The sequence below is a fragment of the Cyanistes caeruleus genome, chromosome 16 (genome assembly GCF_971803275.1).
Source record: "Cyanistes caeruleus chromosome 16, bCyaCae1.hap1.1, whole genome shotgun sequence".
Taxonomy (NCBI): Eukaryota; Metazoa; Chordata; class Aves; order Passeriformes; family Paridae; genus Cyanistes; species Cyanistes caeruleus.
Window position 1 is genome coordinate 14,908,564 of NC_141716.1, and position 16,968 is coordinate 14,925,531.

The following is a 16,968-nucleotide window of genomic DNA, read 5'->3' on the forward strand; positions in this document are numbered from 1 at the left end:
ATCATCTGCAGCAGAAGGGCAAGAAATGAGGGACATTGCATGGAGTGCTCCAAGCGTGGTGCTGGGCTGAGCAGGAGAGGGGATGGCTGCAGGTACCTGCGCTGTTGTGCGGAAGAGGCCACGGCTGCGTTCCTGCTCTCGAGTGCGCTCCATGGCTGCTCCTGGCAAAGAGCGAGCGCAGCTTGAGCTGAGGGGCTGCGGGAGAGGCCGGAGAACACAGCCCAGCCCTGCACTCCCCAGGCAGGGACAGCCCCAGGAGGCCCCAGGGCACAGAGTACAGCTCCAGGGCGTCTGCCCCAGCCCCACTTCTGTCCTGTCCATGGACGTGTCCCCGGGGGATGGGATGGGATGGGATGGGATGGGATGGGATGGGATGGGATGGGGCGAGGCCAAGCTGGCTGCAGGCCCAGGTCTGCCGCTCACCCTGCTGCGGTGGCTGGAATTGCTCCAGCTCTCCAGGCTGCTGTGCTGGGGCAGTCCCAGGGCCTTCTTTCTCCTCCTTCACCCAGGTCATCTTGGGGACACTCGGAGGTCTCTGCTCAACATCACTGCCTGGATTCATGGCTAATTGCTGCAGAGATGGCTCGGAAAAGGGCTGAGTTGGCAAGTCCTGCAGCTGTGCCTGGAAGGCACCTGCAGGAGTGAAGTCTTGGCAAGGCTGCAGGACAGCCAGTCCTGCACTTGGGTCTCAGGGGCTCGTGCCACAAGGACAGGAGACTCGTCGTCAAGGACCGCGGTGAGGAAATGCCACGGTCTGGGCTCGAGCACACCTGAGAAGTGTGGTGCTTCACCTCACCAGAAGTGAAGCCTCGGGAAGGCTGCAGGTCACCGAGTGCTGTGGTCTGGCCTCGAGGTGACCTGCAGGAGTAACGCCTCAGAAAGGCTCTGGGTCAGCAAGGAATGAGTGTGCCGTGCGGGGGCTCCTCACAGCACCACTCTGTCCCGTCCTGCCCTGTCACGTGCACCAGGCACTGTGGTGTGGCTGTGTCACCACCAACACTAATGTCACCCCATGTCACAAAGGGCCCTTGGACACCCTGTCCCGTTCCATTCCACGGTTACCATGCTGCACCGTGTCACCAAGGGCCGTTGCACACGCTGCCCCCTGCCCTGGGGCTCCACCCAGCCCGGCCAAAGTGGCCCAGCTTGGAAGCAATGCCTTGGCCCAAGTGTCTCAGACAGCCCAACAGGATCTTTAGGAACAGCTCAAACCTGTGGCTGCAGCAGGAAGGGTGGCAGGAGGTTTCCTGCCTGCTTTGCATTGCTGCAGGGGCTGCTCCTGTCAGAGCCCCCTCTCTGCTGGTGACAGCTTTGCTCTTGGGGACACCGCTCTGCAGCAGCCCAGGAACACGAGCGGTGCCCAGTGCCGGGAGCGCCACCAGTGGTTCCCCCCTGTGCACGGGGACCCCAGCCCCAGGGTGGCTGTGCCAGCACCCCCAGGGACCTCCAGCCTCAGGAACCCAGGGCAAGGGGAAACCACAGCTGTGCTGCCTGTGCCCAAAGCAAATGCAAAGACAGACAGCCTGTGACAAACAAGGACAATTTATTTACACAACAGCACCACCACCACCAATGAACTACAGAATGTATTTATGTTATAAGAATCTTCATAGCAACAATCTATAAAATGTATTTACAATGAAAGGACCTCTATAGCAATTGCAATAAAGAACCTAACTACAGCCTATAGAACATATATACTGAAGGGACTGTGTCCACCATCTCTGTTATTCCTGCAAGAGAAGGAGGCATCTTGGCCACTCCAGCCCAGCCCTGAGGGCTGTTCCTGTGCACGCTCTGGTGCCGTTTCTGCTCTGTCCAGAGCCGCTTCAGCAGCAGCGACTCAGCAGCGCTGCTCGAGGAGACATCACCACCCTCCCCATGGAGGCAGAAGCTGTGCAGACACAGAGCTCTGTGTCAGGGGAGCCTCGGTCTCAGCACCGTGGCCTGGGCAGGCGCGGGGGCCCGGGCTGGCCGCCAGCCCTGCCTCTGCCCGTTGCCCTGGCAGCACCCAGTGGCTGTGCCCTGCCAGGGCCTCCTTGCCCTCCTTGTCGCCAGCCAGCCCAGCCTGGGCACCTTGGGGCTGCTGAGGCCCAGCCTCGAGGGCTTCTGCTGCAGGCATGGCAGTCTCTCAGGGGAAGCACCAGAGCAGCGGGTGACAGGAACAAGGTGACTGCCTGGGGGCTGCTCGTGGCCTCTGACACCCAATTCCTCAGGGCTTCCACCACCCCGGCCCCACAGGGGCCTCCTGTGCCCTTGGAGCCTCCTGCCACCTCCTCCCTCACACCTGCCCCTTGTGCCTTCCCACTGCCTTGTCCCATCAAGGCCTCTGCAGCACCGCATTCCTTCCAGGCCTCCCTCCACCCCAGCCCCTCTGGTCTCCCCCAGCCCGGCCAACCTGCCCGGCAGCGGCGCAGCCCCGATGGAGCTCCAGAGGAACCGGATTGAGAGAGCCTCAGAGCCCTCAGCAATCCCGCCAGCAACCCACAGGCTGCAGGACACAGACGGCGCTTCCTGGCTGGGAGAAGCCTCATGCCCATCTCCAGGCACCACAATCACAGCGATCCCCACAGCTCCAGCCCCTGCCCAGCTCCTCTGTGGGCAGCGTTAAGGCTTCAGCAGAAGCACCAAAGGCCGAGGGCCTTCTGGCCATTTTCCCTTCCCCACTGCACGCCTGGGCAGCTTGCTGAGCACAAGCACCCTTTTCCCCTCTCCCCCTATGCCCTGCGCACTGGGCACCAGAGAAAGCACCTGAGACACTGGGTATGAGAACACATTCTATATTTCTATATATAATTCTATACCTATATTCTATATATTTCTAATTCTATATTTCTATACTATAAAGAACAACGAAGAAGGAATAAAAAAAAATCCTAAAGAAAAATCCTGCCTGGCTCAGATGGCCCCGGCAGACAGAGAGCCACTCAATTCAGCTCTCCTCAGAGCTCCAGCAGCACAGCCAGCCACGGGCCCACAGACAAGGGCGGTTCTTGCGTGCCCTGCGGAATCCATCTTGCCACTTCTGCAAGATGGAGCCTTGAGCTGCCCGGAGGACAAAGGCTGTTTCCAGAGCCAGCATTCTGATGGCAGGGCTGATGTCCTGTGCCTTCTCATCAAGGGCTGCAAGAGAGAGGAACAGAGCCATGGTCAGATCTGCATCTGCAGGGACCCGAGGAGAGCCCCGTGCAAGGGCCAACCCAGGTGGCTCTGGCCATGGCCAGGAGGGAGCAGGGACCAAAGGGATCAGCCCAAAGCCACTGGACACTATTGGCACTCGTGCCCCTGAAATCTCTGTGTGTGCCCTGGCCACACCAGGCCTGGTCCGCACAGGGAGCAGAGCCCTGGGCAGCCGGGGCAGGGATTGCAGCTCTCCTTGGCAGCCGGGGCTGGCAGCCCGCTGCCCTCACTCACTCTGACAGATGCTCTGGAGCTCTCGTTTGTTCCCCCGGAGGTGCTGCCCGGCCATCCCTGGGAACACAGAGCCTGTCAGGGTCCCAGCAGCACAGCTCCCTGCCAGCGGCGCTGCCAGCCCTGGGGCCACACGGCCTCCTGCCCCGGCAGGGCTCAGCCCCGGCCCTTGCCGCATCCTGACTCAGCCCAAGGGCCCCGGCTGCCAGAGGCCGGCAGCAGCAGCCCCGAGGGCAGCCGGGGCTCCAGGGCCGGGGTAGCAGCCGGGGCTGGGGCCGAGCTGCGGCGGGGCAGGGAGGGAGCCCAGCCCGGTTCGTGGCTCACCAATGAACCTGATGGCCGCCGCTCGCAGGGACTCCTGCGGGCTGTCCAGGTACAGCAGGACCCGGTGCAGGTGCTCAGCCGCTCGGCTCCTGTCCTGTGCCAGCTGCAGAGAGCGGCGGGAGGGAAGGGTTGGTGCGGGCTCTGCCCCTCGGCCGGGCACTGCTGCCTGCGGCCAGCCCCGGCCTCCCGTGCCCGCCCAGCCCTGAGGCACCGGGCAGCAGCCGCTGGCGCCGGGCTCTGGAGGGGGCAGAGGGCCGGCTGCTGCCCGGGGAGCCGCGCTGCTGCTTTGCCCGACAGACCAGCGGTGCCGGGGCTCCATGGGCACACGGCTCGGGGCCACAGGGGGCTGGAGTAGAGCCCGCGGGGCCCAGGGAAGGGAGCAGCGTGTGGGGCACAGGCTGGCGGCCCTGGGTGCGGCACTGGGCAGGGCACAGCTGCCAGCCGCACACACTGAGCTTCTCCAGCCTGGGGCTGGGGCTTCCAGCCCGCCCTTACCAGGCCCTCGCCGAACCTCCAGGTCTGATCCACCCGCAGCATCTGCTGGAGATCCTTCCTCTTCAGGAATCGGGCGGAACAGAGCAGTGTTTCCCGGGAGGCCTGGAGAGCAGCAGAGACCCAGAGATGGCACCACAGCCCAGGGCACAGGACCCACGTCCCTGGGCCAAGACCAGGAGGGAGCTGCAGCCTGCGAGGCAGCAGAGCAGGAGGCAGCCGAGCGCCCTGCCAGGGAGCCACGGCAGCTGCCGAGTCCTCACATCAACCACGCGCTGGTTCTCGTCATGGCAGTGCAAGGAGAGTGGGAGCAGGCTCTGCTGCACGTGGGACTTCAAGGCCTTTTTTCCCTCCTTTGGTAGAAAATCCATCATCTCTCGAAAGATGAACATGGAGCACAGCTGCACCTGGCTATCGTCCTGTACGAAAGGAAGAAATAAAGACCTCAGCATCAGCTGCTTCAGGCCCACCTGGGCACAGGCCTGCAAATGCCCAGGGCACAGTGCCCAGGCAGCAGCCATGGCTGGAGACACAGAGCCTTACATTGTCAAAGAGCGGCAGGAGCGCCTCAGCCAGCTGCAGGCCGAGGGGGATGGTTATCGGGCCACCATTGTACAGGAACAAACGGCTGAGGAGAGCGATGCTCATCCCAAGCACATGGCTGTCATTTTCCCCCAGGAGCTCCACGAGCCTTTCATGCAGGCCCCACATTCTTTTGGCCTGTGTGGAACACAAGTGTGTGAAATGCCACCCTGCTGCCACAGGGCCCAGAGGCCAAAGGCCTGTGCCAAAGGCCTGGGGCAGGAGGCAAGAGGCAGGAGGCAGGAGAGCTGGCAGCAGCTGCCTCAGTGCCCAAAAGCCAGCCAAGCGCAAGCCACTGCCTTCCCCAGCCCCACGCCGGCAGCCGCTGCCCCCTTCTCACCATGGAGGAATTCTTGCCGAGCGCCACAAGGCCTCTGAGTGCCAAGCGACGCCTCTCCCTGCACTCTGAAGCCTCTGTACCCCCATTGGTTTTGTACGTGTGTCGCTCCGATTGGGAACGGCGATAAAGAACGACAATGGACTCTCAAGGGAGTTACAACACGAGAATTCTCTGGTTTATTACTTCAGGCCTGTTTTATAGACTGGTACGTGAAAGATACAGAAAAGAAACTCCTATTGGTTAACAAAGTGCTACATCACCATCATTGGTCAGGGTGGCCCATCACCCCCCTGGCCTTCTCCCGCAAGAGAAAACAAGACTGCAAAACAACACCTGCAAGGCTGTTTAGTATCTCTGAGAATTGTTTTAATTCCTTCTCATATTTTTCCCAGGCTATTTTCTCAGGCAGCCCGAGGCGCCAGGCGGCCTGTAATTTGTACAGGCACTGTGGTTTAGATTTAGCATCCATATACGTGAGGTCGGGGTAACAAGCCCTCCCTGTACCCCAGTCGGTTTTGCTTATGCTTTTATCATATTTCATTACTGGCAAATTATATATATAAATCATAATTTTTTACTAAATTGTATTCTTTTACTAAACTGTATTCTTTTATACCAGATTACTATTCAATTTACTAAATTGTACTCATTTTTAATTAAACTGTTATTAACTCAAGGGACCTAGTTGTCAAAATGCTAACTTCATTTTTAACACTTCATGAATCCATTTATCTTGTTAATATAAACTCCATAGTGCAAGGCAGTGCATCGGGTTACTCACAAACTTCTGCTTTCCTAAATCCAAGGACTTGTATTGCAGATCCTTCTGCACTGCCCAGATGGCAAATGTTCCCTTGGCCCTAACTCCTCCTTGCGCTTGTAGTCCTAGGACCCTGAGGGGGGGCATTAAGATTGCTTGGAAACAGGAACCACACCATCCTTCAGGCAGCCATTTCTAGGCACAGTCTCCTCTTATGCAGTAGGTCCCATTCCCAGGACCAAAGCAGAGATTTCCTATTTTCCAGGGCTGTGCTACTGGTGGAGGCCAGGCTCCTCTATGTGGGGAGAGTACAGGCTCTGCAGCAGGCCAGATGTGGTGCTGGGAGCACAGGAGCAGGCCAGGCAAAGACGGAAGTGAGCAGAATCCCTTGGCTTTTGACTTCATCTCCCACTCAAGGGAAAAGCCAAAAGACTTTATGTTTTCTGGGGCTGTGAGAGGCCCTGTCTTGGTGTGGAACAGGGCAGCCTTTCTCTGGGACTTGTCTCTGGGCTCTGTCACACAGCTTGCTCCGGTGTCCCTTTGGTGGCCTCCTGCCTGTCCTCAGCACTCACCCTGGGCTGCTCCCTGCCCTCCCAAAGCCTCTCAGCAGCTCCTGGCTGGAAATGCCAGCAGCCGGGCACTGCTGCACTACCACCATCGCCTCCAGCCTGTTTCCAGGCCACTCTGAGATCTGAGAAATGGTCCTTAGGCCTGGGCCTTGATGAACAGCCCCTGGCTCAGCTCTGCTGGGCTTTATCAGAAACACTGTCTGCTTCCAGGAACTGCTGATGTCTGATGAGCTCTTGGCTACCTTAAGAACAGTCTTGGGAACTATTTCTCTTGCCTGAGTGGCACAACATCCCTGCTCTCACACTTGCAGAGAAAGTTGCTGAGCCAATCTATGGCCAGGATGAAACACTGGTATGACTAAAGCCCACCTCTTGTGACTCAAAAGCAGCGGTCCCAAACAAGCCCCTTGCAGTTCTCCTGGGCCCCAGCAGTGCCCAGCGAGCTCCCTCGGAGCCTCAGGGCCTCTCCAAGCCAGGATCTCTCCTGCTTGCTGCACTCGGAGGAGCCCCAAACAAGGACAGATCCGGGGCTGGTCCCCACACTGCTCGTGGCTCAAGCCTTGGGAAGATGCAAAATCAACCAAAGTAAGCATTTGATTGCCTCTGAGGGGAATTTCTCCCAGGGACACTGCTCTGACTCTTTCTGGCTGTGTGCACATGTCGGGATGCGATACTGATAGCTCAGCTCTTTTCCTCAGCACCAAGATAACGAAAGAGAGAGAGAGAGAGAGAGAGAGAGAATGAGAGAGAGACTGTTTTCTTGTTTGAGCTCAGTTGTTTCTTCTTCCTTATCTGTATTACATCTTTACAGACAGTGAGGAGCTAGGTACACTAGGCTAACAAGCTGCAAAATGGAGAGTGAAGTATCTCTTCAAGGTGTTTTAAGTGTCAGCTTGCTCAAAAATGAAATGCCAAGTAACTTATTTTCACTTATAGCCCAATAACCAAACACCTGTGTTCCGCAGTGCATACTTTACTGCCCAGTCACCCAATACCATCCAAAACCATGAAAAAGAAGGAAGAATGAACAGGGCAGGTTAAGGCCCTAAACCCTCTGTCTTTTGCATACATATTATTATATTCTAAAACCTTAAAGTCTAAATTTTCTTATATAAGGAATATAACACACTTCTGCTTAAACTACACATTTACAGTTTCAGTTCTATCTATTAATTTTGGAAGCCTTTTCCATGGCCTCAGGTCAAACACGGTGTTTTCTTGTGAGTCTGTGCCTGTCAGCACAGAAAGCATGGAATTCTCTGTGTCCAGAGTTCCAACATACACACACGTGTACCTGTGCTCTGGCAAAGGGGGGAGAAATGCTGTTCTCTTGGGTGTTTAAGTACCTTGGATATCTCAGTCAGTTCTATGATAAGCTAACTGCTGTTAAGTGTTGTTCCTTGCTTAAATCTTAAGGTAGAAGTGAAGTTTAAGGCCTGCTCAGTTTCAGTGCTATTAAGCTTTTTTGGCCGTATTGCCTTTGTCACACACATTTGAACACACACATGTACTCAACACACACGGAAAGTTCTCACTTCATTTCTGTTTGGATGGACTGGGTTTAGTTTATTGTTGCTTTTTATCCCTAGGTGTGCTAGGTGTGTCTTAACCATCTCATCAGCAGCAAAGTGAACCTTGCCAATGAACTTTGTTGTGCTGGTGCTTTATATCACTTCTGGGTTGTACTGATCCCCTTGCCAGGGGATTTTTTAAGTGATCTCAACCCTTGTCTGGAACAGGGGGAAGGAACCCTGGCCCAGGCTCTCTGCAAACTGTGCAAACGCTGCCTGTGTCTGAAAGAATTTCAAATAGAGCTGGGGTGTGGTAAACCCCAGGCAATTTATTTCTATTTTAAATTTATTTTTATTTTTAAAAGGGCAATTTATTTCTAGAAGAGCAACAACAATGAACTACAGAACATATTAACTGAATCAAAGGAGAGACCCAAAAGTTTAAACTTCAACACCTTGGGTGCTGTTGAAGTAACATTCCTAACTGCAATGCTGGTCAGTATCAGAGACCAACAGTCATTTATTCACCATTATTTGCCTGCAAAACAAAGACTTTCAGGAGTTTCTGTAAACGTTTATCCCCCTTTTGCTGAGATCAGGCTATGATTTCCCCAGACACAGGTGTATCATGTTTCTTCTTGCAGGGTTTCTGTGAAGCAATATTGTCATCCAATGTTCTTTTATGGTAATCTTGAGAAGAGATTGGGGGATATCCCCTCTTACTTCATCGTCATCGTCATCATCATCATCGTCGTCATCATCATCATCATCATCATCATCATCATCATCTTTGTCATGCTGTCCTCCAGATGACATTTCAAGCCTCCCACATGTGCTTTTTCTGCTTGTGATAATCCATTTATTATTTGATTGTTTTAATTTCTTTCTTAGACATCTAATTTATAAATTTAGATTTATATCTCTCATTATAAAATACTTCCAAGACTCCTTTCGGTAAAACAATACTCTTTTGACTTAAACTTCACGGGTTTAGCTGCTTTCCTTCCCACAGCGGTGACACATTCATCCAAGTCTAAGCCTGAGTTACTCCCTGTTCTTCACCGTAATATTTTACTATATTAGAAAGAAGATATCCTTAACTAGAACTAAGAGAAGCTAAAGCAATAAGATTAAAAAAAAAATGAAGAAAGCAAAATCACAGAAAGACATATTTCTTAAATAATTTCAATACTACTCCTTATAAAATTCAGTATTATTAAGTTTCTTAGCTAAATACTATATATGTCTCTCCCAAACATTATGAGAATCCTTATAAGAAGAACAATCTGTGAAATATATTTATAGTAGAAGGACCTATCTAGAAACAGTAACATAATAAATGTACTGAAAGAAAATTATAACAACAACAATTGATAAAACACCTATAGGTGTCCATCATATTGGTCAGTACTGGAAGAAAAGGAAGCAGCAGGGTCACTCCAGTGTGGTCCTGAGGGCTGTTCCCTGTGCCCCCAGGCTGGCACACACTGGCACAGTGGGACTCTGCCACCAGCACTGAGCCCAGCTGGGGCTGGGAGCCGAGCGCCAGGCACTGGGATGGGGCTTGCGTGGGACAAAGCAAGTGCAGGGCAGGACAGGGGTGGTGCTTCCAGTCTGGAAAAAAAAAGAATTGGCCCAGCATCTGCTGCAGTTGCTGTGTGTCTGCCTGTGGCAGCTCATGTGCAAACACAGCTGGCGGCCTGCTGAGCACGGCAATGGACGGCCACAAACAGGGAGGTCCCCAGTGAACATCGAGGCAGACACCTGGGGAAGTGCAGAGGCCAGGGATAACTCTGGGAGGAGAAGCTGTTCTGTGTCTCTCTCTGAAGATGCTGCCAGCCAAGACAAGTGCTGGAAGCTGACATGTCCTGCCGTTTTGTGCTGTCACATGCACGCGGGACAGACTTGTTGTCAAAGGTCCACCAGACCTGATCCAGGAATAATGGAGGGCCATGCATTGGTAGGGGATGGCCTCCAGCAAGAATAAAGCAGGATCTTCTAGCAGCAGCGCCTGCTGATTATTCCTTTGTTCTAAGCCAGTCCAGGATTTAGTTTGTAAGACCAATCACGTGTCTTTAAGGTACCTGCATGGAGGCGAGGGACAGCACCTGCAGCAATGGCACCAATGCTGCTGCCTTGGGAGGCGAATCTGCCCTCAAGCCCTGCCATTGAAGCCAGTCAGGGGCACAGGCTGCAGCTGCAGCTGCCAAGCATTGCTGTGAGGCTGGCAAGTCAAGAGAAACCATTGTGGCCAATTCTGCTGAAGCCTTTTGCCAAACCATGTGCAATGGTGCCACAGTGTCTCTCCTTTTGGCATCACGGCTGGTGCAGACACCTCATTGAGCAGGTGCTGACATTCAGGGTGATGCTGTTCCTGTGCACGCTCTGGTGCCGTTTCTGCTCTGTCCAGAGCCGCTTCAGCAGCAGCGACTCAGCAGCGCTGCTCGAGGAGACATCACCACCCTCCCCATGGAGGCAGAAGCTGTGCAGACGCAGAGCTCTGTGTCAGGGGAGCCTCGGTCTCAGCACCGTGGCCTGGGCAGGCGCGGGGGCCCGGGCTGGCCGCCAGCCCTGCCTCTGCCCGCTGCCCTGGCAGCACCCAGTGGCTGTGCCCTGCCAGGGCCTCCTTGCCCTCCTTGTCGCCAGCCAGCCCAGCCTGGGCACCTCGGGGCTGCTGAGGCCCAGCCTCGAGGGCTTCTGCTGCAGGCATGGCAGTCTCTCAGGGGAAGCACCAGAGCAGCGGGTGACAGGAACAAGGTGACTGCCCGGGGGCTGCTCGTGGCCTCTGACACCCAATTCCTCAGGGCTTCCACCACCCCGGCCCCTCAGGGGCCTCCTGTGCCCTTGGAGCCTCCTGCCACCTCCTCCCTCACACCTGCCCCTTGTGCCTTCCCACTGCCTTGTCCCATCAAGGCCTCTGCAGCACCGCATTCCTTCCAGGCCTCCCTCCACCCCAGCCCCTCTGGTCTCCCCCAGCCCGGCCAACCTGCCCGGCAGCGGCGCAGCCCCGATGGAGCTCCAGAGGAGCCGGATTGAGAGAGCCTCAGAGCCCTCAGCAATCCCGCCAGCAACCCACGGGCTGCAGGACACAGACGGTGCTTCCTGGCTGGGAGAAGCCTCGTGCCCATCTCCAGGCACCACAATCACAGCGATCCCCACAGCTCCAGCCACTGCCCAGCCCCTCTGTAGTGAATGTTAAGGCTTCAGTGTGTAAGGGAAATCAATCCACAAATGCCAGGTTTATTTCCAAAAAGGAGACAGAGGAGTCCTTTTACCTTTTTCAAATAAAGGGAGAGGCCATGGGGCATACTCCTGGGGTCTCTCAAATTTTTGGAGGACACAGCCTCCTTTTTATCCTAATTTCCCGACCACATTTCCCTCTCTCTTTCCCCATTGTCTAAGGTACTTGAGAGGTAGAGACTTCCTGGAACACCTGATACCTAAGATTCCCCTCTAATATATAAACATCTCTTTTAATTTTTAATTCTTATGGAATTTATGTTTTTTCCCCCATTGTTTCTCTCATCTTTCAACACCCAATTTCATTTCTCAGCAAACCTACAGTTTGTTCATAAAGGCAAATATCTTTTTTTCCATTCATCAATTGGTGGAATCCTTCCCATTGCTTCTTTTATCTCTCAGTGCTAGTTTTATCTACCAGCAGACCCACAGCTTGTCTGTAAAGACAAATCTGTCATTCTTCTCAGTACCAAGCAAATTTAGGAATTATGAGACCATGGTCCATGGCCTGATGTACATTCATGTCTCTGCTGTGTTTGAGTCTCAATGATGACCAGGAAAAATTTCGAGAGAAGATGAGGAAGGAGATGAGGAAGAACAGTTCCCATGTGGCACCAGTTCAAACCAGAGGCCCCAACATCAGAGCCCAACATCCCCCAACTAGGGAGAGGGAGTACACCCCACGAGCTGACTTGTGGTTCTTCCTGTGTGAACATGGGGAAGACGTGAGGAGGAGGAATGGAAAACCCACCTCTGTCCTAGCAGCATGGCTATGCAAGCCAAGGGAGGAAACTAACAGAGGGAGTTCCACCAAAATGAATGTAGCCCCAGCTTCCCCTGACCAAGCTGCCAGGTATAATAGAAAGGGAGGATGATATGTTAGATCCCCTAAAAGGAACATCCAGAATAGATGAATAAAACATCCAGGGAGGGAACAGTAGCCAGGACTAGAGAGGCCCTGCTTCTAGCCAGGTGGAGGCCAGGGAAAATTGTGTCATTTGGGCTGTGTGGATCCCATGGCCTGGCACATCAGAACCATAGAAATATGAGGCTTTTGTCAACACTGGTGAAACAGTGTACTCTAATCCCATTGGGACCTGTGGGGGCAGAACCCATTTCTATTGCTGGGGCGGCAGGGGGATCGCAGCAGTTGATCCTGCTGGAAGCTGAGGTGAATTTGACTGGGAAAGAGTGGAAGAAACACCCTCCTGTGACTGGTCCAGAGGCCCCGAGTATTCTGGGCATAGATTTCCTCTTAAGTAGTTATTTCAAAGACACAAAAGGATTCAGGTGGGCTTTTGGAATCGCTGCTGTGGAGGCAGAGGGTATTAAGCAATTGAGAGTCCTTGCCTGGGCTGTCGGAAAATACTTCTGCTGTCAGACTCTTGAAGGCTGAAGAACAATTAGTACTAATTGCCACCTCAACGGTGCATTGCCAGCAGTATCAGACACATTGAGGTTCCGTGATCCCCATCGAAAAGATGATCTGTGAGCTGAAAAGTCAAGGGGTGATCAGCAAGGCCCACTCACCCTTCAACAGCCCTATCTGGTCTATGTGCAAGTCTGACAGAGAATGGAGATTGACTGTGGACTATCGTGCATTGAATGAAGTGACTCCACCTCTGAGCGCTGCTGTGCCGGACATGCTGGAGCTCCAGTACGAGCTGGAGTCCAAGGCAGTGAAGTGGTACGCCACTATTGACATTGCTAATGCATTTTTCTCCATTCCCCTGGCAGCAGAATGCAGGCCTCAGTTTGCCTTCACCTGGAGGGGAGTGCAGTACACCTGGAACCGACTGCCCCCAGGGGTGGAAGCACAGCCCCACCATCTGCCATGGACTGATCCAGGCTGCACTGGAAAAGGCTGAATCGGCAGTACATCGATGACATCATTGTGTGGGGGAACACAGCAATGCAAGTATTGGAGACAGGAGAAAAAATCATCCAGATTCTCCTGGAAGCAAACTTTGCCATCAAGAAGAGCAAAGTCAAGGGATCTGCCCGAGAGATCCAGTTGCTGGGTGCCACTTTGATGTTGGAGACAAGGACATGAAATAAACGCACCAAAGCTCACGCACAACAGCCAACTTTATTGAGACCTCTTCAGCTTATATAGATCAGAAGGCACGCATGGCCAATCCTCATTGGTTGAGCCAGCTGCCACCCGGACAACCAGCCAATAGCGGCCTGAATCCCCAACGGCCTGGGCCTGCTCTCCAACGGACGTTACTGGTTGAGTTTTATAAGCAAGGGAGTTAGTAATGAACCACATGTCAGCTATAGAGTTGGGATTATTTATAACTGTAGGGCCTCCAGGCCAGCTGTAGGCCACCACACCTGGGAGTAAAGTGGCAAGACAGATAAAGCCAGATACCACTGAGGCAATCAACGAGCTCAAAACAGTGTCTCCACCGACCAACAAGAAGCAAACGTAAGCCTTCCTAGGTGCCATAGGTTTTTGGAGAATGCACATTCCTTGTGTCACAATGCTGTAGCTGCCAGAAAAATTTGGCCGTATCAGACCCTCAAACTTGACCAGCCTAGAAGATAAACAAGTCCTTGGGTATGGTAAGGATAGGCTGGATGCAAACCTACACAGGGGACCTTCAGCTGATCCCTTTTTATCCTAATTGCAGACATATCACTGGCCAGAGATGTGGGCGGTGCAGAGATCTCAACCAATCAACAGTCCAAGCCCGATAATTTTGAACTCCCTATATAAAGAGTTGCCATAATAAACTCTTTGCTGTTTGTCACATCATCATTGGACTTGAGTCATGAATCTGTCTCCAACCCATGACTTCACATAAAAATTCCTGAGTACAGATCGTGAGCCCTCTCTACCTGGTAACCCGCAAGACGGACGATGTCCACCTTTGCCCAGATCAAGCAGAAGATCGCTCATGCAGTAGCCCTTGTCCAGTCAGGACAGGACCAGAGGTGAGAAATGTGCTTTACTCTGCAGCCAGGAGCCACGGTCTGTCCTGGAACCTTTGGCAGAAAGTGCCTGGTGAGACTCGAGGCCATCCGCTGGGATTCTGGAATCAAACCTACAGAGGGTCTCAAGCCGACTACACTCCCACACAGAAGGAGATCCTGGCAGCCTATGAAGGAGTTCAAGACACCTCAGAGGTGACTGGCACAGATGCACAACTCCTCCTGGCACCCCGACTGCCAGTGCTGGTGTGGATTTTCAAAGGAAAGTTTCCTTCTCCCCACCATGCCAGCAATGCCACATGGAGCAAATGGATTGCCCTCAACACACAACATGCCAGTACTGGAAACCCAAATTGCTCTGGGATCTTGGAGGTAATTATGAATTGGCCTGAAGGTGAAAACTTTGGTCTACCAGAAAAAGAGGAGCACAAACAGGTGTCGCTTGCTGCAGAAGCTCCACCTTACAACCAACTGCCACAAGAAGAAGCATGCTACACTCTTTTTACTGACAGCTCCTGTTGTATTGTAAAGATGAACTGAAAGGGAAAAGCAGCTGTATGGAGCCCAACACGACAGGCTGCAGAAGCTACCAAAGGAGAAGATGGAAATATACAACTTGCTGAACTCAAAGCCATCCAGTTGGCCCTGGACATTGCTGAGTGAGAGAAGTGGCCAGAACTTTCCCTCTACACTGACTCATGGATGGTAGCCAATGCTCTGTGGAGCTGTTTCCTGGCTGGAAAAGTGGAAAAAGGCCAATTGGCAGCATAGGGGAAAACTATTCTGGGCTGCTGACGAATGGCAAGATGTTGCCATTTGGGTAGAGAAGCTACCTGTGAAAGTCTGTCACGTCCATGTCCCCAAGAGTCAGGCTAATGAGAAGCACCGAAATAATGAACAGGCGGATCAGGCTGAAAAAATCAAGTTGTTTTGTTCAAGATAGATTTGGATTGGTAACACAAGGGACAGTTATTCCTAGCTTGATGGACCCATGATGCCTCAGGCCATCAGGGCAGAGATGCCACCTATAAGTGGGCATGAGACCGAGGGGTAGATCAAGCCATGGACAGCATCTCTCAGGTTATCCATAATGGTGAGACATGAGCTGCGATCAAGCAAGCTAAGCGGGTGAAGCCCCTGTGGTATGGGGGCCGTGGTCCAAATGTAAGTGGGGAGGCCTGGCAGACTACATCACACTGCCTCAAACCCTCCAAGGCAAGTGCTACATGCTCACAGTGGTAGAAGCCACCGCAGCATGGCTGGAGACCTAGCCTGTGCCTCACACTGCTACCCAGAACACCATCCTGGGCCTTGGAAAGCAGGTCCTGTGGAAGGATGGTACCTGCCACACAATTGAGTCCAACAAAGGCACTCATTTCACGGACAGCCTTATAAACACCTGGGCTAGAGAACATGGCGTCGAGTGGGTGAATCACATTCCCTTCTATGCACCAGCTGCCAGGAAAGTTGAGCGGTGCAATGAACTCTTAAAAACAATATTGAAAGCAATGGGAGGCATGGGATCTTCAAGCAGTGGCAGCTGCATCTAGCAAAAGCTACATGGTTAGTTAACACCAGAAGTTCCACCAATGAAGCTGCCTATTCCTGATCCAAACCCCTGTGCACAGCAGATGGAGACAAGGATCTGGTGGTGCATATGAGAGGTATGCTGGGAAAGATTGTTTGCATTAATTCTGCCTCAATCAAAGACAAACCCATCTGTGGGGTTGCTCAGTGCACCAATTTGCACTTGCTGAGTGATGCAGAAAGATGGAGAAACATGATGTATGTCTCAAGGAGACCGTGTTTTGGGATGAATTGCCCAAGACACTGTGCCTGTAGCCATACCTGCATGTATGTATGTGTACAATTAGGATAATACATGTAGTTATACGGTTTGAAAATCAAAGTTTGATGTGATATGTTGGTATGGGAAAACATTCAGGGTGGCAAATGTTGTGGGTTTGCGGGGTTTGTTTTGGTGGATTTTCTCCTATTTGTTACATGAAAAGGGGGATGTTGATACATGAGGAGGGGGAAGTTGACACCCCTTGGGAAGGGATGATGGGCAATTGAGATACCAAAGAACTGGCCGATGTCCCTCCCATTCCACTGGAAGCTTCCAGGGAGGGAGGGTGGGGTTAGGCACGGGCTTGCTGAGGGAAGAACCATCTGGCTATGCTAGGAGCAGGGCAGTTGGGGCAGTTTCTGGTGCTGGGCCCGGCACTGCTTCAGAATTCTCCTTGCCACCCATGGGTGAGCCTGTTGCTTGCAGCAGCAGCTGGTTGACGGGGACTTTTCAGCACTCGCCATCAGCATGAAGGCCCTCACCATCTGCCTGCGAGCTTCAGGGGAAACTGGACAACCCCACCTGTCCTCTCTCTCTCTCTCTGCAGAGAGGGAGCCCCAGCTGCTGTTCAACTGGAGCCTCACCAGAGCTGCCATCTCCAGGATACTGCAATAGACAGGTGAGAACGTGGGAAAACCAGACCCCCACCTTCTCTCTCCCCCTGAGGCTGCCATTAACCCCTGGGGTGGCTCACAGCTCCCATCGCTGGCCCCCTGAAGCCGCCTGAGCCAACACCACCCCCTGGAACCAGGGCAGAGTCACTGCAGCCACTCTGCCTCGACGTGAGCCAACAGCAGCCTCTGCCAGTTGTGATCATAACTACAGCAAAGGCAGAACTGCTCAGTGGGTGAGAAGAATCCGTGATTAGTTTGGAGGGATGCTGTTGTTTGTTCTCTCTTGTTACCTCTTTCTCTCTCTGTATATTTATATATGTGCTAGTAAAGAAAAAAAAC

General features: G+C 53.1%; 3 protein-coding genes and 2 long non-coding RNA genes across 5 annotated transcripts in view; 3 read left to right on the forward strand and 2 right to left on the reverse strand.

Annotated features, from left to right (window-relative positions):
- LOC147650263 (uncharacterized) overlaps window positions 1-16,968 on the forward strand; it is a 241,358-nt gene that overhangs the window by 142,707 nt on the left and 81,683 nt on the right. The gene's annotated exons all lie outside the window — the stretch shown is intronic.
- LOC147650267 (maestro heat-like repeat-containing protein family member 7) overlaps window positions 1-16,968 on the forward strand; it is a 285,583-nt gene that overhangs the window by 110,793 nt on the left and 157,822 nt on the right. The window lies entirely within an intron of this gene.
- LOC147650270 (maestro heat-like repeat-containing protein family member 7) overlaps window positions 1-16,968 on the reverse strand; it is a 226,296-nt gene that overhangs the window by 67,533 nt on the left and 141,795 nt on the right. The window lies entirely within an intron of this gene.
- Window positions 3,110-4,311, reverse strand: LOC147650272 (uncharacterized). Its single transcript, XR_015277006.1, has 3 exons — window positions 4,231-4,311; window positions 3,736-3,838; window positions 3,110-3,471 (listed from the first exon to the last, which is right to left on the reverse strand). It is a non-coding gene; the product is annotated as an uncharacterized LOC147650272 (long non-coding RNA).
- LOC147650273 (uncharacterized) lies at window positions 13,448-13,990 on the forward strand. The gene is made up of 2 exons (XR_015277147.1): window positions 13,448-13,660; window positions 13,866-13,990. It is a non-coding gene; the product is annotated as an uncharacterized LOC147650273 (long non-coding RNA).